This window comes from Dasypus novemcinctus, chromosome 10, assembly GCF_030445035.2.
Source record: "Dasypus novemcinctus isolate mDasNov1 chromosome 10, mDasNov1.1.hap2, whole genome shotgun sequence".
NCBI lineage: Eukaryota > Metazoa > Chordata > Mammalia > Cingulata > Dasypodidae > Dasypus > Dasypus novemcinctus.
The window spans coordinates 95,203,365-95,225,182 of record NC_080682.1 but is presented as its reverse complement, the minus strand read 5'-3'; the positions used below and the strand labels follow the sequence as shown (position 1 = coordinate 95,225,182).

Here is a 21,818-nt window from a genome sequence, read left to right as displayed (position 1 = left end):
GCTGGCCATGCGCAGTGCTAATGCGCACAAGGAGTGCCGTGCCACACAAGGGTGTCCCCCGCGTGAGGGAGTCCCACGCGCAAGGAGTGCGCCCGTGAGGAAAAGCCGCCCAGCGTGAAAAGAAAGAGCAGCCTGCCCAGGAATGGCGCCGCCCACACTTCCCGTGCCGCTGACGACAACAGAAGCGGACAAAGAAACAAGACGCAGCAAAGAGACACCAAGAACAGACAACCAGGGGAGGGGGGGGGGAATTAAATAAATAAATAAATCTTTAAAAAAAATAAAAATAAAAAAAAAATAAAAGTAAAATCTGTTTTTCATATCGTATTAATATTGTTTGCTCTTCAGTGAGTGCTAAAAATCTTTTTTTCAGTCAGTAAGTTGGTCATGTGTCTGTGTGTTCCCACCACTAGGCCATCTAAGAATTTTACTTTTTGCCTGTCTAACTGCTTATTCAGCCTTGAGAAATGAGTTAGATGTGTCCCTCAATTAAGGAATTGTGGTCTTTTCACAGGCTAGATTCTCTATTCCTCCTCCAAGCTCTCAGCAGTTAATACATTGTTGATCCGTCCTTCATGCAACTGCTTCCTGGATCATATGTCTAATTCATCCTCATGCTCATGTCCTGCAAAGTGTATTATATCCTTAAAGATAAATAAATAATTGATGATGGAAGAAGGAAAGAAGAAAAACATCATAAAAACCGAACCAAAGTTTCCATAAAAATGTTCACTGTGTAATAGAATTGTTTACATATTTCTACCAAGCAGAAGGACATTTGGCAGAAGGGGTCATTCACCCAATACTTTCCTAATCACGTATTTTAACCATCCCAGAATAAATTTTTTCACGGTTTATTTGAGCTATGCTTCTTTCTTGGTCATCTAAATGCATTACTATATTTATTCACAAAAACCAAAAATTTTAAAAAACGATTAATTAATGTATACAACACTGAGTTCAATTTTTAAGCAAATCAATTTTTGGACATATATTAATAAAGCATTAATCCATCCAAAGTGCACAATCAATGATATTCTGTAAAATATCATAATTCTGCATTTATCACTTTGGTCAGTTTTAGAGCATTTTCATTATTCCATTAATAATACAAAAAACAAACAAACAAAACTCATCATCTCTCAATATCTCTATGCTTCCCCTGCCATACATACCTGCTAATCTGATTCCTTCTCTCTAGTTTATTTGTAATTATTTTGTAAAAACATTGTTATATATGTAATATCACCCATATTCATATTTTACATGACATTTCACTATGTTATGCAGTCCCATGTTACATTTTTTAGCTTTCCTTCTAGTAATATACACGTCATTTGTCTGGCCTTTCAACCAATGTTATTTTGATATAATAGCTTTGCTAGTCACAAACAGAATGATTTGCTTTCACCATTTTCATTCATTTCCAAAGATTTACAAGCAAACTTCTAACCAATGTTGCATCACCTTTCCAATACTTATGCTTATTCTATTCTCTGGTGACCTATATATGAATTAATTCCATGAGATAATGTAATAGATTTAGTTCATAATAACACAATCATACAGTGTTTGTCCTTTTGTGTCTGGCTTGCCTCATTCAACATAATGTCCTCCAGGTTCATTCATATTATCATATGCTCCACGGCTTCATTTCTACTTACTGCTACATAATATTCCATTCTATCTATGCACCACAGTTTGTTTATGAATTCTTCAGTTGATGAACACCTGAGTTATTTCCAACTTTTATATACCATGAATAATGCTGCTAGGAAAATCAGTGTACATTTGAATATTGGATTTTTGATTTTTGCAAAAAAATGCTGTTGGGATTTTTATTGGGATTGCATTGAATCTGTGAATCAGTTTGGGTAGAATTGATATCTTAATGATGTGTGATCTTCCAATCCATGAACAGGGAATATATTCCATTTATTTAAATCTTCTTCAGTTTCTTTTAGCAATGCTTTGTAATTTTCTGACTACAGGTCCTTTATGTTCTTGGATAAGTTTATTCCTAAATATTTAATTGTTTTAGCTGCTATTATGATGGAATTTTTTTCCTGACTTCTTCCTCAGATTGCACATCAGTAGTGTACAGAAATGCTATTGATTTTTGGGTATTAACCTTGTATCCCACCACTTTAATGAACTAGTCTATTAGTTCTAGTAGTTTTGTTGTGGATTTTTCAGGAGATTCAAGATATGTCATCATATCATCAGTGAATCCTGAAAATTTTAAAATCTCCCTTTCATATTTGTGTGAGTTTTATTTCTTTGCTAGTCTAATTGCTCTAGCTAGAACTTCTAGCACAATACTGAATAGCAGTGATGGCAGTGGACATCCTTGTCTTATTCTTGATCTCAGCAGGAACGTGTTCAGTCTTTCACCATTGAGTATTATGTTCACTGTACGTTTTTCATATATGTGCTTTGCCATATTGAGAAAGCTTCCTTCTATTCCTATCTTTTGGAGTGTTTTTATCAAGAAAGGGTGCTGTATTTTGTCAAATACCTTTTCTGTATCAATTGAGAGGATTATGTGATTTTTCCTTCTTCAATTTATTAATGTGGTTTATGACACTGATTTTCTTGTATTGAAACCACCCGTGCATACCTGGGATAAAGCCCATTTGATCATGGTGCATAGTTCTTTTAATATATATTTCATCTGTTTGCAAGTATTTTGTTGAAGATTTTTGCATCTATATTCACTAGAGAGAGTGGTCTGTAATTTTCTTTTCTTTTTTTTTTTTGTAGTATCTTTATCTTGTTTTGGTATTAAGGTGATGCTGAATTTATATAGAATTTATATAGAATGAGTTTGGTAGCATTCCTTCCTGTTAGATTTTTTGGAAGAGCTTGAGCAAGAGTGATATTAAATCATCTTTGAAGATTTGTAAAATAAAACTCTGAAGCCATCTGGTCCTGAGCTTTTCATCTTTGGGAGAATTTGATAACTATTTCAATCTCTTCACTTGTTTGTTTGAGTTCTTCTATTTCTTCTAGAGTCGTGTATGTGTTCATGTATTTCTAGGAATTTGTCCATATCATCTACATTTTGAAGTTTTTGGCATACAGTTGTTCATAGTAACTTCTTATGACCTCTCTTAATTATGCAGGGTCAGTGGTAATATCCTTCCTCTTATTTCTGATTTTATTTGTATCTTTTTTCTTGTTCCCTCTGTCAATCTTCCTAAGTGTTCACCAATTTTATTGATCTTCTCAAAGTACCATCTTTTGGTTTTATTGATTCTTTCTTTTATTTTTCTTTTGTTCTCAATTTCATTTATTTCTGCTCTGATGTTTATTATTTATTTTCTTCAGCTTGGTTTGGAATTAGTTTTCTCTTCCTTTTCCAGTTCTTCCAGGTGTACCATTAGAACTTCAGTTTTAGCTCTTTCTTCTTTTTTTTAATGTAAGCATTGAGGACTATAAATTTTGCCCTCAGCACTGCCTTTGTGGTATCCCATAGGTTTGGATATGTTGTGGGCTCATTTTGTTCATCTCAGGATATTTGCAGAATTCTCTTGTAATTTCTTCTTTGATCCACTGAATATTTAAGAGTGTGTTGTTTAATCTCCATTTATTTATGAATTTGCCCTTTTCTGCCCATTATTTTTCAGCTTCATTCCATTATGCTATGATCAAAGAAAGTGTTTTGTACAATTTCAATATTTTTAAATTTACTGAGACTTGTCTTATGACCCAACATATGATTTATCTTGGAGAAGGATCATTAGCATCTGAAAAGAATAAATATCCTGCTGTTTTGGGATGCAATGCTCTATAGGTGTCAGTTACATCTCATTCATTTATCATACTCACTGTTTCTTTATTTATCCTCTGTTCAGATGTTTTATCCAGTACTGAGAGTGGTGTATTGAAGTCTTCAACTATTATTATAGAGACATCTTTCAGCTTTGCCATTGTGTGCCTCATTTATCGTGAGCCACTCAGGTCAGGGACATAAATGTTTAATATTGTTATTTCTTGTTGGTGAATTGCTTCTTTTATTAGGATATAATGTCCTTCTTCAGCCCTTTTCAAAATTTTGCATTTAGAATCTATTTTTTTCCAATATTAGTATTGCTACACCAGCTCTTTTTTTGTTTAATATTTATCTGGCGTACCTTTTTCTAACCTTTCACTTTTCACTTGGTTGTGTCCTTAAGTCTGAGATGAGTTTCTTGTAGACAATATAGATGGCTCATAGTTTTTTTATCCATTCATTCAGTCTATGTCTTTCAATTAGGGGTTCAAATCATTAATATTCAGTGTTATTATTGTAAAGGCATTACTTACTTCATCCATTTTGTCCTTTGGCTTTCTGTTGTTACATCATATTATTGTCCATCTCTTTACTCTTTAATTTACCCTTCCTAATAATTCTCATTTCTACACTCTTATCCAAATCTTTCACCTTTGTTTTCTTCTTTCCAGCTGCAGCAATCCCTTTACTATTTCTCATATTTCTGGTCTTTGGGCTACATATTCTAGCAGTTTTTGTTTTTCTGTGAAGACTTTGAACTCACCCTCATTTTTGAGGGCCAGCTTTGCCAGACAGAGAATTCTTGGCTGGCAGTTTTCCCCTTTCAGTACCCTAAGTACATAACACCACTTTTTTCTTGCCTCCATGGTTTCTGATGAGAGGTCAGCACTTCATGTTATTGAGGTTCCCTTGTATGTGTTGCTTTGTTTTTCTCTTGCTGCTTTCAGTATACTCTCTTTAACTCTGGTATTTGTCATTCTGAATACTTTGTGTCTCAGAGTAGTTCTGTTCAGATTTATCCCATTTTGGATGCATTGTCCTTCTTGGATATTGATATCTATGTCTTTCATAAAAGTTGGAAAGTTTTTGGTCATATTATTCTTTCTTAATATTTCTTAATAATTTCTTAATATTTTGGTCAAATATTCTTTCTGCCCCTTTCCATTCTCTTCTCATATAGGACAGTTATAATGCAAATATTTGTGCATTTCACATTGTTATTCAATTCCCTGAGACTGTTCTATTTTTTCCAGTTTCTTCTCTTTTTGTTCTCCTATCTTTCTGTCTTCAAAATCACTAATTCTGTCTTTAAGCTATTGTAATCTGCTCTTGTGGGCCTCTAATGTTTTGATTTTTTTTTTTTTTTTTTTGTGGTACCATGGCCAGTGCCCAAACCTCGGACCTCTTATATGGGAAGCTAGTGTTCAGCCTTGAGCCACATTGCCTTCCCTGAGCTGGCTTTTTCATTTGTTTGCTTTTTGTTTGTTTTATTGTTGTTGGTATTTTTAGGAGGTTGGAACCTCCTATGTGGGAAGCATGCACTCACTAAACTTCTTGAGCCACATGTGCTCCCTCTAAAGTATTTTTAGTCTCATCCATCATGTCTTTCATTTCTATCGGCTCTGTTACTTTTCTTTGAAGGCTTTCAAATAGTTCTTTATGCTTACCCAATGTCTTCTTAATATCCTTTATCTCTTTAGTAATATTTTCTTTCAATTCTTTAAATTGATTTAGAAGGTAGTGTGATTGAAATTGATTAATTGCCTTAAATCATGCGTGATTTCAGAATATTTGGTTAGTTCCTTTGACTAGGCCATCTACTCCTGTTTCCTAGTATGGTTTGATGTCTAGGCATCTGAATATGTTGATGAATTTACTCTGATGAACAAGTTCTCTCTCTTGCCTTTTGTGTGTGTCTTTTTTTTTCTTCACATCTCTTATTTGATATTGTTTTAGCTTATTCAATGTCTTTAAATTTTCCCAGTTAAAGTTATCAAAATTTTGTCAGGATCTCATTAATGGGGTGTAGATTTTCTCCCCAGGGTTAGAGTACAGAGAGAACCAACTTCAGTTTTGTCCATGGAATTTCAAGACCAACCTGCCACTGACATGTATCAGCACACCTTTTCACAGAGATGAAATCTCCATTTTCCTTTTTTATGGTCTAGTCAGAGCTGAGATTCAAAGAAGGCTCTGCTGGATAAATTCATTGAAGAAAAGCCTCCAACTCCCCCTCTCTTTTCCCTTTTAACAGCTGACAAGAAGGAAGGTGTTTTATCCCTTCTCAGTCAGCTGAGTGAGCCAGGGGTTTTACCCACCTTAATAGCTTTTGGGTGGGGATAGGAGCCCTTTCCAGTCACTAGGGGGGTTTGGTAACTCATGTTTATTGTTTTGGGGTCTTCATTTCTCTGTTTCTCACCCTCTTGGGAGTTGCAAAACACAGTCCTGGTCTGCAAATCTCTAAAGCAGGTCCCTCAGAGAACTTTTGTCTCTTTCTCTGTTGTTTTTGTGAGAGAATTGAGCACTGTCTGCCTAATCTGATGCCATCTTCCCACAATTCCCCCCTCCATTTTTAAAAAAATTGGATATAAATCAAATATCATGTAATTCACCCTGCAAAAAGGTTTTCCAGTATATTCACAAAATTGTGCAACCATCATCATTATTAAATTCCAGAATGGGAAATGGACTTGGCCCAGTGATTAGGCGTCTGTCTTCCACATGGGAGGTTTGCGGTTCAAACCCCTAGGGCCTCCTTAACCCGTGTGGAGCTGGACCATGTGCAGTGCTGATGCGCACAAGGAATGCCTCTCCACTCAGGGTGTTCCCCACGTAGGGGAGTCCTTCGCACTAGGAGTGCACCCTGTAAGGAGAGCCACCCAGCATGAAAGAAAGTGCAGCCTGCTTAGGAATGGTGCCGCCCACACTTCGGGTGCCGCTGATGACAACAGAAGCAGACAAAGAAACAAGATGCAGCAAACAGACACAGAGAACAGACGGGGGGGGGGGGGAAGTTAATTAAATAAATAAATATTAAAAAAAAAAAATTTCCAGAACTCGCCCAAAGAGTTGCATTGAGTGACTTATTGCTCTAAATCTAAAGAGATCTAAAATAAAGAATATAAGAAGACATTTCATGTATGTGATATATCCTTGAGCCAAAGAAAATGCAGGGTAGAATTCATTATGGTATTTTTGTAAGCATATTGATAAAATATCAGTGTGATTATGAATCGTATTTTCTGTCTACCCAAACATTTGGGTCCAAATTAATATGTTTCTGATGTTATAACCTTTATACAGAAAAATCCCATTGTTTTCATCAAAGTTTAACCTTTTCATCTTTTAGCTTTTATTTTTAAATTTAAAATTTTTCCTTTTTTTGTTTTAATAAGTGAGTGATGGAAAAATAAGTCTAATCAACAGTATACTATTGAAGACCTAAAGTACCAAAGTGATACATGCTTCTTAATCAATACATATCTATGGATATGAGGAAAGAAACTAAGAGTAAGACTCTTTTATGTATTTTGAGTAGTCTAACAAAAAATTTTATCTAGACCAGTAAGTATTGACCTATGCATGAATGTATTCCTAAAAATTACTAATAAGATAGAAAAAAAAAATCATGGTTACCTCATCCTACAGCTAAATAAAATAGTCATGGAGACCCTTTCAAAGAATATGAAGTCTGAAATGAAATTAAGATATAAAAACATATACCCTATATGTCTTGCACAAAGAGTTAAAATATTAGCTGGGAATATTGTAATAGGATTTGTCATAACAAAGGTATTTGACTAAATTCCTGTGAGGAGACAGAATTACTGACAAGTTTACATAGCTTGAGTACAAATATGACCTGATCTCTAACTTTGGGAAGCAGCAAAATTTGAAGAAAATCTATAGAACAGAAGTAGTAGTGACTAAAATCGTAAAGAGTCTAAATTATATTTGGTGATTCAAAAAAAACCTGAAGTACAACTGAAACTAATCTACGTTCTAAGTCAATTGCTTCTCTTCCTTTCACAGAGAAAATTCCAGAGAGATATCATGACTTTTAAGTCCTATTTCTTATTCTAATTCTACCTCAAATCCCTATTTTGAATTCCTCCACCACCACCACAGGAAGTAATATCTTCCTAAATTTTCCTATGCTTCAACATTGCATTAAATACTCTTTAGGTGAATATGAACTAAAATGGAAACTAGAAACCAAAGGGGGAAATATCAAAGGGAAAGTTAGCATGTGCATAATTCTTTCCTAGAATTAATTACTTTTGTGATTAAAGGTAACCAACTCAGCTCTCCATATTAGGAAAAACTTTAATGCAGGTATCATGTCTATTATTATTTTTTTCCCCTCAAGGACACACAGCATGATTCCTCACACATAGGAAACATAAACCAAGTAGTTTGGAAGGAAGGAAGGGAGGAGGGAGGAAAGAGCAGAGGAAGAAATAATGCAGGAAATATTATCCAAAACTGTACCAACAAGGACAGGGTTCAACCTGCTTGGGCTCAAATGTCCATTTGAATGATCACACAAAGAATATTACTAACTTCACTAAAAGAATTTCAAGAAAATAAAAATGTAAAGAGTGAAACTCTGGGAGACCAATAGGTAAATTGGTACACAGATTTTTTTTCCCCAGAAATACCAGGGTGGAAAAAGAGGTAACAAGGACACCTTGTTAAAATGGAATTTGCATAGAAACAGGTCTGTGTTGAAGTGGACTTTAAGTTTTTGCAAACAACACAAACATCAAAGGAATATGGCTTATTAAGAGAAAAGTTATATGCAAGAATTCTCTCCACTTAACCTGTGGGGAAAGATATTTGGAGACAGTTGAAAAGATTTCTGCACATATAGGAGTTATTTCTGGGATTTTGATTTTATGGATAAACCCAAGAGGCTGATTTGAAATCTGCTGAGTCCCAGATGGTCCTGGTCAGTGGCTAGAAAAATCCCTCATCTTGAGTTTATAATTCCTCCTCTTTCTCCACAGAATCATTGAGGATTATTAAAACAGATGCTAGCAGCTTTGTTCTTCAAACTGAGATGAATAAATTTCCATTAGGTCCCAGAATGCCAAAAATCTTGCTAATAGTTTTGATGGAGGATGAGCACTCAACATGATTGAGGGATATTTGGAGGAAGAGGAATATTTGGTTTGCAGAGTGTGAGGGGCGAGCCCAGGGGACTTTTAGCAGATGGTCCCACCGCCAAATACCTTTGAGTTCAAGGCCTTTGCTGGATACCGTTACCAAGAGAGCATATAGAAAGAGAATGCATTGCAGAACACAAAAACCATGTGAACGAGCCTGGAACCCCAGGTGGAGAAGAGAGCTATTGAGTGGAACGTACATAAAGAATGGTATAATACTTCATGAATATGGTAAGAAAAAAAAAAAAAAGCTCTGCCCAAATATTAAGAAGTAAGCCCCATTATGCCCAGGTTCACCACCATAATTTCTCATTGCCACCTTCCCCTGTAACATTCACTTAATCCCACTAAGCCAATTGTTTATGGACTTACCCTCCTGCCACCCAACTACCTGTACATTCAAGTGAGTCTCACATCACAGCACCTTACTCAGAAAAGCGTCAGACACTGTGATAACACTCGAACAATGCAATTCCAATTCTTAATAATGTTGGAGAAGAAACGCTTTGCTCCTGTTAGAAAGATTCAATAATTTGTAGATTGGGAGTCATAGTATTGATATTGGGGGTAAGTCTGTGGAAATCAGAATGCTTAGTTCACTGACTATCCTAAAAGTGAGCTTTCCACACATAGTAGAGTCATTGTTGACTTCATCATTTCACTTCAAATTAGCAGCATAAACCAAAGCTCTTTCCTTCATTACTGGTATATTGCAGTGGAAAATGTGGTTAACTGATTTAGGAACTTACTGACATGATTTGAAAGCACATTACTGGAGAGTGTAAGAAATAATGAAATGTATTCTTTACAGTGCCTGAATTATTTCTCTAATATATGGTTTGAAAATTTCTTGACTGATATATGTAATATAAAAACTTGATAATTTTTTAAAAGAAAACTTTCAGAGACGATCTAAGACCCAAGTTTTTAAAAAATTCAGTCATCAGTAAAATTGAGAATTGATTTAATTTTCTTCTTTCCCCTATATCCATTCTGAATTAAAATATCCAGATTTTGTCCTATGTCTAGTAGTATTTTTGGCTTCTTTTAAATAACTTTACCTTTTATGAATTTATTTTCTCAAAATTGCTTATACCCACACTTAGAAAAGGATTCAACTATCTAGAGTACCTCTATTTCACTAAACTGCTGAATCTAATTTGGGCAAATCCATGCCCAATCATAGCACTGAAGTTGAACCCAAGAAACAGGTATCTATTCTGGCATAGTTATCCATTTTCCAATCTTTTCCATATCATGAAATTCTCCAGAAATGAGTCCCCTGGTCCCAAGCATTATCGATGCACATTGTCTTCTCAACTAGAGGTAGTTTTCTTCTCTGCATTCTAAAATATGAAGTAAAATTGCTTATGATTGCTATTTCAAGCACAAAGCTAGTTTTAAGGAAGTCAGCTGTTAGTAATATATGCAAAATAAAATGCAGTGTTAATCAGAAATTTGAAAAATGGCAGGGAACTTGGACTTAGCAGAATACATAAATTGAATTATTTTTTTCTGAAGAGTTTTCACTTTCTATTCAAAGAACATCCAAACAGAAATTTAGATGATATACATAGATATAGATAAAGTAATATTAATATCTTATTACTATTGGTATCAACTGGTCAGAGTTTGGTAATTTGCTCTTCCAAACTGAGAGTTGTTGAGTTAATGACAATTGGAAATACTAGATTACAGGAGGTGTAGACAGAACGTGGGTGGGAAATAGAAAGTCTCATCAGACTATGTTAAAAAAGCAACTTCCAAGAAAAATAAAAAACTCTAAATTTTTGTTGTTGTTCACAGTTCTGGAAGGGAATCGACATTCAGATCAACAGGTTGTTGCCTTACCCATGTGATTTTGATGATTCTAAATGCAAACAGCCTGCCATGCACATAAAATCTTATTGTGACAAACTGAATGTGAATACCTCCCATACAAGCAAAGATGCATCTGCAGTGATCTGTGTTTTTCATCAATAATATGAGTAAGATGGATGACATGATCTTAAAATTTTACAAAAATCAGACATTCATTATACTATCTTTGGATAAATATAGGAAGTAAAACAAACATCATTGCTGATGTGAAAACTTCTTTGTCTACAGTGGGAGGACCAAGATAACTATGCTCATATCCAACACTACAGTCTTCATGCCTTCTGTGTTGACACTATTAGGTATCCCAGGTCTAGAGTCTGTGCAGTGCTGGATTGGGATTCCATTCTGTGCCATGTACCTCATTGCATTGGTTGGAAATGCCTTGCTTCTGTTCATTATCAAATCTGAGCGCAGCCTCCACGAACCCATGTACATTTTCCTAGGCATGCTTGGAGCCACAGATATTTCCCTTAGTAGCAGCATAATGCCCAAGATGCTTGGAATCTTCTGGATCCATATGCCAGAGATCTATTTTGCTTCCTGTTTACTTCAAATGTGGCTTATTCACACATTTCAGTGCATAGAACCGGGCATCCCACTTGCTATGGCCCTGGACTGATGCATTGCCATCTGTTATCCACTGCGACATGCCACCATCTTCACCCACAATCTGGTCACAAAATAGGAGCTGTGGTCACACTGAGGGCTGCAGTTCTTGTAGCTCCATGCCTTGTACTGATAAAGTGTCGGCTTCAATTTTATCATACAACAGTCATCTCCCACTTCTACTGTGAGCATATGGCCACTGTCAAACTAGCTGCAGAAAATGTCTGGATCAACAAGATGTATGGCTTGATTGTTGCCTTCACTGTAGCAGGGTTTGACCTCATATTCATCATCTTGTCTTATATCCAGATATTTATCACTGTGTTTCGTTTGCCCCAAAAAGAAGGTAGGTTCAAGGCATTCAACACCTGCATACCTCACATCTGTGTCTTCCTGCAATTCTACCTCCTAGCCTTCTTCTCCTTCACACATAGGTTTCGTTCTCATGTTCCACCTTATATCCATATCATCTTTTTTAGCATTTACGTGCTGGTTCCTCCATTTCTCAATCCACTTGTCTATGGTTTAAAGACCAAGCAGATCTGCATATATGTGGTCAAAATGTTCAGTTCATAAAATTCAGATCAGTTAATATATTTATGCATTCTTTGTGAATAATTTCCATCTTACTGCATTGCTTGAGTTCTTTGATTTTCCATTTTATTTTTTTCTTGAAATTTTCCATTGTAGTAGCTTTTTTCATATTAGCATATTCTATGTGAGCTATTCCTTAATTAGTTTTTTTCCTGAGTACTGAAAGTGAGAAATGTGGAGAGAGAAAAATAAAGAATATATATCTTTTTCCGTATTTTTGAGACCCTACTTGAATTTCTTTGTCTAGAAGCTTTCTCTAGTTATTTTTTAAAGTGTGAAGGTGAGAATATTAATATGTTCTTATGCAAAACCACTTTGCATGACTGATGAAACTATAAAGTCTAAATATTTCAATATATTTTCAGAGTAATTTTGGAACTTCTAGGCACAAAAATCTTGAGAACTCAGGGGTTCAATTTTCCAATCCATAGTCTTCCACTACTTATACCCTTAACTATTACATTAATTCAAATATTGCATTCAAGAACCTACATTAAAATGTGTATTATTCTAGAGAACAGTAATACTGTGGAGAGTTCAACAGAGTGGTAATATTACATGGACTTATAAAAATTCATGAAAGATAAAAAGGGAGAAAGAGACAATGGAGGGATATGCATGAGATAGGATATTAGCAAAGAAAATTACCACTGGACTGCATAAAAGAAGTCAGGAAAAGTTTTTTGTTCTGTCTGTTTGTTTTTCAGTGAGATAGTCTGACATTTGAGGAATAATTTTATTAATAGTCAAGGCAGTAATGACCCACATGAAGACGTAGAACATTGAGGAGATTTAACTAGAGAATATGAGTTAAGAAACAGCACTTTTCCCTCCAATGTGGTTTGAATGCAAGGTACAATTTCTGGAGAGAAGAAAATACAAATATCAACAATACCCATGAAAACTGTACAAAATTGATTAGACTTTATTCCTTCATTTGTCATTCCTATAAGTTTTTCTATGTGAAAGATACTTGCATGTGTATGTCTTTACCTGGGCATGTGTCAGAACACTCTCTCAGTAGATATAAAAAATATGCTATAGAGTGAGTCCAGGCTATTATATCATCATTAATAGGGAGAGGTTAATCTAAGATTAATGACCTGAGAAATTAAGTTTATTACATTGTTGATGAAAACTTCAGCTCAGAGATGATCTTTTTTAAAGATTATGGAAATATTCCCCTAACTGCAGGTGTCCATACTTTTTTCATCATATCTACCACATAATTTAGGAAATATTGGACTTCATGCCATGTGACTGGTGGATAATCTTTCTGTTTCTTTGTACCAGACCTTATCATTTACCTATTTCACAGTGAACATTTTACAAATCTTGAGATTATAATTAGGCATCTTTTTGAGATCTTTTTAAATAGTAATATTTGTGGTAGATGATAGTTACAGAATTGGATTAACAAAGGGTATTGTTTTATGAACATAATATACTTCTTTAGGAAAGAAATTAAATAACGTGAGAGGAAATTTCTTATACTAGGTTATGGGTCAGAATTCAATTCTCTGTAATGTTAAACATGAACGATTTTGGCTTTGCTAGCTGTGAAGGAAATTTTGAGAAATTATTATTGTTATTCATATAGCAAATAGAAGACATATTTCCATGAGGTTTTTATTGAAGTAATCAAACTATATTAATCATAATCATCATAATTTAGTACATTACATATGTAATACAGATCTACTACCAAAAATGAGAGAAATTTGAGATTTTTCTGGATTTTTTTCTTGTGAGACTCAATGTTAGAGTAGCAAATAAATTGCAAATTTCTACCTGTAAAAATAATTTGGAGCTGGTAGACCATAAATAGGCAGCAGGATGACTTAACTGGTCTGCAATACTTCTCATTTTATTTGGTGAACTTTTGAAATATTTCTAACAATTTCTAATTCTAGCAGTCCCCCAAAATATGTAGGGATATACGATCTGTGAGGGGAAAGAAAATGAAACCTGAAAATACTCTACTGTCTTCAATTATCAATAGTATTTGAAATTCTAGTCATTATTTCAATTGTTCAATCACTGCAATCCTAAAATGTTCTGGACAAGTTCCAAACGGAAGAATACAAATGGAATAGAGAACAAAATACTACAGGGTCAATGCCAGGACAAGCAGCAAAAATTACCATATTCTCAAACAATTGGACCTAGACAATTATGGATACATTCCTGAATGTAAAATTACTTGGAAAAGTAAATTATTCTTTGTAAAGAGTTCTTGTTAATGATTTTTTGACATTTCAAATTTAACTTCCAAAGAGATTATACCAATTTCAACAATGACTAAAAGAAATTGTTTGTTTGAACTCTTAACAACCCTTGTTATTTTCAAACCTTTTAACCTTTGACATCCTATACATGAAAAGCGATTTTCCTTATAATGTGCACTTTAAAAAGCATGGAATATTTTTCTGTTGTGCTCTTTGTATATGTTTTCTGTGAAATACATTGGTTTCCTTTACACATTTCATATTTCTAATTTGTGTCAATTTTTCCTTTTGAATTTAAAATTTGATGAATAAATATTGAAGTAATTTTGTTCATGGACTTTAGTTTTCAGAATTCCCAAGAGACATTTCCCTAGGACCCAACCTTGTCTTAGTAAGAGTGATTTGAGATGACAAATGGAATTTTATTACTAATGATCATTGACCTATTTGGAGCAAGGCTGATTCATCTCTGTTGGTGCTGGCTTTGAGTGAGGGAGCCACAATAAATTAACACTTCTGGTCCTTTACAGGGCCTTCTTCAAAATGTTAGATTTAGGAAGAGTATCTTGCAACATTTGACTCATCTCTAAGTTTCTTTTGGGTGGAGTGCTGTGCTGCTGCTGTTAATGGCAAAGCCTCCATTATCCTGTGGGAAGTTCTCCCAATTTCAGTATTACCCTCCCGCTATTCTCAATTGGCCTCATTTAGGGTTCAGTTAGGAAGCACATTTCGCTATGCTATTAAACTGCATCCTTACATTTAAACTATATTCAAAATACTGGTGAAATATTGCCCTCCATCTACAGTATCAATATATAATATTTTTAATTGTTCAGAACTCAAGCCTGAACATCAGCAACTATTGTTTAGGTCACTACATACACTCACCATCATAGTCTACAAGTCACTGAAGAAAGAGTATTAGAACAACATTCTTGGAGGAATTCAATCATAGGCAATACCTGAAATAATACTCTGAAAAAGTTTTGAAAAAAGTTTTAATTGAAAAAATCAAGCTGAAAACGAAAAGTAGGATGAGGTGCTGATAAAATCCTATGTTTCGTAGTCTAATATTCTGTTTTGTTTAGGTGATAATACTCCAAAGAATAGAAGACTGGAGCAGAGAATAGCAGTTGTACTCATCCTTTGTGCAAGGTTGAGTCTCCCATACATATTTTAGTTGCCAAAGCTTTATTTGTTGTAGGCACAATTTTTAAAAATTAAAAAGTACAACCATAAAGTTAGTAACATGAATTGAGAAGAGAATTTAGTAAGATTATAAGTTCCATAAGCATATTATTGTAATTGTACACACTGGAAACCCTTAATTAGAAAATGAAATGTGTGATTTTTTTTCATTGGGTGTTAAAACATAAGACTGTTAGAAAATATTTAAGTTCCCAATAAAATAATCTTAAAAATCCATTGATTCCATACAGCAAATTATGCAACAATCTTAAGATAAATAAGGTAAATAACAAAGAAATAAGACTATGAAGCATTCCTATATTATGCATCTCAAATTTAAGATATCTGTTCTCTTTAAATTGATCTATAGTTTTAAACTATCTCAAATATAATACTAACATTTTTTACTTAATTGAGAAAATAATTCTATAATCTATATGGAAAGTCAATGGACCTATAGCAAAAGCAATTTTCAAATAAATAATACATTTTGAGTACTAACATTATCTAGTATGAAGACTAAAATAAACTATAAAAATCTAACCTGTGTGTTATCCAAATAAGGAAAAACAAATAGATCAATGAACTAGAAGAGAGAACTTACAAATAAACGCACATATATGTGGTCAATTGAAATTTGACAAAGGTGTAAGAAGAATTCAATGGAAAATGAAAAGCATGTTCAACAATTGTTACTGCAGTTATATCTTATTCATATGGAAGAAAAAGAAAATTGACCTCTATTTCATACCATATAAAACATTGATCAAAGACAATGGTCCTAAAAGACAACTTAAAAAATGTAAAGGTTTCTAGGGAGAAAATAATAAAATATCTTTGTGAATTGACAATAGACAATAATTTCCAGGTCAGAATGGAAAAAGCAATAAGACACCATCTTACTTATAATTTAGACTTCAGTAAACATATACTGTTAAGAAAATGAATAAGCAAGAATACCATAAACAAGGAGTTTACACACAATAAACTGCTGAAAGTCTTGAATCTAAATGATATAAATTCATATTTTACTCTATAAAAAAGACAAAAATACAATGAAAATGGGCAGAATTCTTGAGCAGATATTTCACAAAGTAATAAGCAATGGAAGATAAAATCAGTACACATGGAAAATAGGAAATAGAGGAAGAGGAAAAACATCAAACAAGAAACAAGCCTGCAGTACCTAATTTCAAAAAAGTTGGGGGGGTGTATAAAAAGGAAGGAAAGACAAGAAAACAAAAAAGAGACAAGTTCACAAGCAAGGAGTTAAACCAACTGAGAAAAAAACAGACTCCCTTCTTAAGTCCCTGTGGAGCTTGTTAGATTGCCTGTGTTTATCAATCAATTACCTTGCAGCTTTCTTGCTGGAGATTTTGAAGTGGGTTTTAGTGAGTAAACTAATTTAAATTATATAACAAAAGTAATGGTTTTTTTTTAATAGGAAAAATAAGAGACCCAAGGGAAGCTAATACAAGGATAATGTCTTTGTTTTCCCTGTCCGAAAGTATCAGGTAGATGCTTTAATATCCCAGTTGGTCACTACTCTAAAAGAAGCCTGGAATTGAACTAGTGATCTTGTATATTCAAGACTGAAACTCCTTCACTGAGCTAAACTTTCTTGCTGGTTTGATTAGCTCTTCAGAGAGAGTCCCTTTCCTAGGGGCAGGATTGACTTTTGGCAATTGGATAAACTGCTGATCAGGGATCTGTCCTCCTACCCCCTTTTTTTCCTAACTGTTTTCTCTCCCAGGAGAGCAGGAAGCAATAGTCTGTGTGAGAGTTCCCTTTTGAAATTCAAATGGGATCAGGTGACTTACCTCACCATAGAAAAAATGACTCTCAGTCTCTTTTAGAGAGACAACCCACACCTTGTTGGGAACCCTAAATACATTCTTGGAAGCTTACTAAACACTTCCTACTATCCCCCTTCCATAGGTGAGTTTCACAGGACTACTGAATTGCGTGACTCCACCTTCTCCCAGACCAAGGAGGTTAGGTAAATCAGGATGCCTCATGGGATTCACCTCTCCCCTTTTTCTGGTTTCTTCTCAAGCCAGCTGGCATGCTCCTCAAAGTTCAAAAAGAGTGGGTCCAGACAATTTAACCCACACTTGGAGGAACCCTTTCCACCCTTCACCAGAACCTTCCCAATCTTGGAGTTTGTCTCCTCCAGCTGAGTGACTGACAAGGGTCAGGAAAAGCCATGACTTCCTGCCCAGAGGGAGGGGCATAGCTGTCCCACAGCTCCAGCTTCAAGTGCTAGGAACTCACAGTTGTACCTTCAGCATACACTATTTTTGATGCACACTCTCCAGATTGATGCCTTAAAGCCTCCTGCTTTGTGGGTTCCCAAAACGGCTCACTCAGGTCGAATTTTGCCCCCACTCAGCTGTTTTTTCTACAAGAGATGATGTCAGTGCCTTAATCTGACACCATCTTGCCCTCTGCTGTCAAAATGGAAAAGATTGCCTTGCCACTGTACATAAAGGACAACACTTATTGGAATAATGAAAGGCAAAATGTCAAAACAATTTTTATCATATTTTTCATTTTTGTAATGCTTCAATTTATTTTTTACTTTATTTTACTTTTTCTAAATTATTATGTATTTTATTTCAAATCTTTAAACCTACTGTTACTATTTTATTTTCCTATTAATTAAATTTGGCAATATGTTAGGCTTCATTTTTAAGAAATTTTGGATAACAGAGGGGTTCAACTCTGGCAGAGGAGGAGTACTGATAGGGGATGTCATTGATGGGGGATGCATGGGTGGGACTGAGTTTGCCAGGGCATGTATATAGGATATATAGATATGTTTGGATGTCCATTGGGTGTAGACATAGTGGGTAGAGTTCCACACAAGTGACAGAGTGCTGAGTTCCCATTCTGGGAAGCTCTGTTGCATCGCTCAATGAAACAGCAATGACCTCCCAAGTGCAAGGGCAAAGACCAGTGATGAAGGATGGTCCAGTGATGGGGCCCTTGATATTTATGACTATGCTCATGAGTCTGTATGCTTGAAATTTCAGTTAGGTCCAGAGTTGCAGGGTGCCTAAGAGTTACCTCCTGAGAGCCTCCAAGTTGCTCAAATGTGGCCAATCTCTAAGCCAAGCTCAGCATGTAAATGCATTACCTTCCTCCCAGCATGGAACATGACTCCCAGGGATAAGCCTCCATGGGACTGAAGGATTACTACCAAGCACCAGTAGGTGATACAACTAGAAAAAGACCTTGAATAAAAGGAAAGAATGGTAAATACAAATGACTTTATACTGCTAATGATGTGGGCTATGGGTGGAAGGCTCTTTGTCTCTTCAGAGATAACCTAAGCTGTTTGACTTGTGGGTGTGGAACGGTAAGAGGCTGCAGTCCTGCCCTTAGGGACAATGGCAACGGCTCCAGTCCCAGGAGACAGTTTAACAATGCAAGGTCTATAAACTTTAAGTATTCAGGGGAAATGCAAAGCAAATATGCTAAAAGTGTATCGAATGCCTGAGGTCCATACTAAAAGCTTACTAAGATGTGGAAATATATGCTAATTCAAGCCTATTGAGAACTGAAACAAAAGGACCATTTGGCCTTTCCTCTCAGTATAAAAGGGCCTAAAAATTCTTGTTCGGGTCTCGGGATTCAAACAGAAAGTTCCCGAGTCCGGCCAGCCATCAATAAACCATTTTTCCTTCTCAAAATCGTTCCTGAGTCCTGGCCTCTCTATACTCAAGTAATTGAACTTCTCTCAAATTCTACAACATTTTTGGTGACCACGAAGGGACAACAAACAAAGGCCAAAGACAGTAGCATTTTGCTGCCCCTTCCAAATCCCCGAGGAAGTTGGGAGGACTCGGGTGAACCCCAAATCTGGGTGCCCCTGGATTAAATTTAGTCCAGAAAAGATGTGGGCTCCACCAGAATCTTCCCGACAAAAATCGAGGGCAATGGAAGGTCTGAAGAGAAAGATTCTGGGAATGAAAAAGAACTCCGAACATGGAAGAAGGTAAGACTCCCCGGGTGAGCAGAGTCTGGAAAGCCCTAGCTTTAATTGCTATGAAGGGGAGGCTGATCACCTCCCGAGAGAACCCTAGTAGCCCCAGAAGGTTGAGGGGAAGCCGTTCTCTCTAGGATTGGGAAAAGGAGAAAAACCAGGGAAAAGCCCTGGTGTTTTGGGTTTGTCTAACTGCATGTTAGAATCTGGTACTGGTCTTATATCCACTAAAGGAGTGGAGTCTTGATTTTAATAGGAAGGGTTGTTTATAGGTTCGAGTCCTAATGTCCTGGAGAAAAACCAGGAAAAAGCCATGGTGTTTTGGGTTTGTCTAACTGCATGTTAGAATCTGGTACTAGTCTTATATCCACTAAAGGAGTGGAGGCTTGATTTTAATAGGAAGGGCTATTTATAGGTTCAAGTCCTAACATCCTGGAAATTGGTCTGGATTAAAAAAACAAACAAACAAACTTGGTTACAGAAAAATGGATTGGCTTTTCTAGTGGAACTTGGTCTGGGTGTAAAGTTAAACAGTGGAAAAGTCTAGCTGAAATCTTTTGTTATGGTGCTAATTTGTGAATGAATTCGCTTTATACCAAATGTTAAGTGTTCTGAGGTTTGTGATGGCTGTGGGGGCAGCCATGGTGAAAATAAATATATAAACTTGTGGGTCAGATTAATGACCTTTGTGCTTCTGTCTGTGTCAGCTCAATGCTAGTGTTGGAGTTGTGTCCTTATGTAAAGTAGAATTACAGCTGAGCTGGAACTCTCCCTTGCCACTGGCAAGGGGGTGAAATGATTCTGGGGCAAAAGATGAGGAGTCTGGATTTTTGTGGAGTCTAGATGTTTGTGCATGCTCTGCTGTCTTGTCTCTGGTCTGGCCCTTTGCCAGTGCTTGGAGGCCATCTGTGTCTGCACCACGCACCCAAGTTTGTTGGGGATGTCCCAGTCAGGGTGGCTGGGTCCCCGGGAGAGTTGCCAAATTTGAGTAGGTTCTGTCTGCCCATTTTGGCTGAAAGCTGGAAAGGGGGGAGCGGCTTGCCCCTTTCCAGTGAGTCCACCCTTCTATTCATAAGCCGCATTCCTGTTTGTTGTGCACCCGACTGCCTGGAAGGGGGGGAAGTGAAGGGGGTGAAAAGCAGAATCAGAATAAATGCAATAAAGTTCCCTCCTTAGGGTGTCAAAGCCAAAATATGTTTGCATTCTGCCCAGGTTCTTAGAAGGTATTGTAGTAACTTTAAGTAAGAGAATGTGTTCTGTGAAGGTAAAATTTGTCTTAAAGGTATAAATAATTATAAAGGTTTTACAAACCATTGTTTAAATTAAGGTATTTAAATGGCAAATTGCAGAAAGTCATTATTAAACAAAAACTGAATTGATAATAATTATAATAAAAGGTAATTTTATAACAAATTTATTTGGCAGCCAGCCTCCCCTGCCAACTTGCTTCCAAAGAAACTGTTTCTGGTATTACATGCTAAGTATTTAAAGTGAAGAAAAGTTCATTATTTTAACAAGCTTTTTAGTATTAATGGCAATTATATGTTGTAAGAAGTTTGCCTGGTAACTTAGTATGTGGGATATATGGAATGTGTTTTTATTGTTAAGGAAACAGAAGATGACTTTGTCATTAAAATCATTTATAAATGCATTTATATTATAAAACAGTGGAAAGGTAATAACTGAAATTATAGCTGGGTGAATTTAGCCTGAAATTATTATTTAAGTGTAAACTCTAAACTTTACCTTTCCTTAGTTTATGGTTACTTCAAGGCTAACCTCACCCCTTGCCTTTGCCTATGGTTATTTCATAATAGCTTCTGCCCCTATAGGCCAGAGAAGAGCTGGGACATCACTGTCTCCTCTCCTGGTATTAGTAACCCTTTCTCTCATGAATTCAAGTGTAAACTAAATAAATTGCTGCCTGATGGAATAAGGTTAAATGACCACTGGAGTTTTATTATCTCCAAAATCAAAGGAGGGGTGGAGGGGGAGAAGTATCCTGCCTGGACGGTCAGTGTCCCTAAGAGTGGCAATTCAAGAGAGATACGTCTGTCTCCCTGAGTCTTCAAATAGCCTCAGTAAATATATAAGATTAATCTTGTTGTTTATCCAAAATTCTGCTAATTTCAGAGTAAAATATAAAGTTCTGAAACAAAATGGTGCTAAAGCATTGAGAACTTTTTGGTTTTTACAATCCATTAAGTAAGAAGGAAAATTCTTGTGGTAAACTGCATGGTCATAGTGCAAATTAAGGAAAGTTTCAGGAGTCTTTGAAATCTTTGCAGTCACACTTGTTTTGTAAAGATTAGAAGTTTAAAGTAACTAAAGTTATGTTGTTGTGTCAAACTATTCATGTCTGCCTATTTGCTCAAATTGTTGAGGTTAAA

The 21,818-nt window shown here is 35.7% G+C and overlaps 1 pseudogene; it reads left to right on the top strand.

Moving 5' to 3' along the window:
• The first annotated feature begins 11,071 nt into the window (after nucleotides 1-11,071).
• Nucleotides 11,072-12,006, top strand: LOC101440788 (olfactory receptor 52A1-like; annotated as a pseudogene).
• The last annotated feature ends 9,812 nt before the right edge of the window (nucleotides 12,007-21,818 follow it).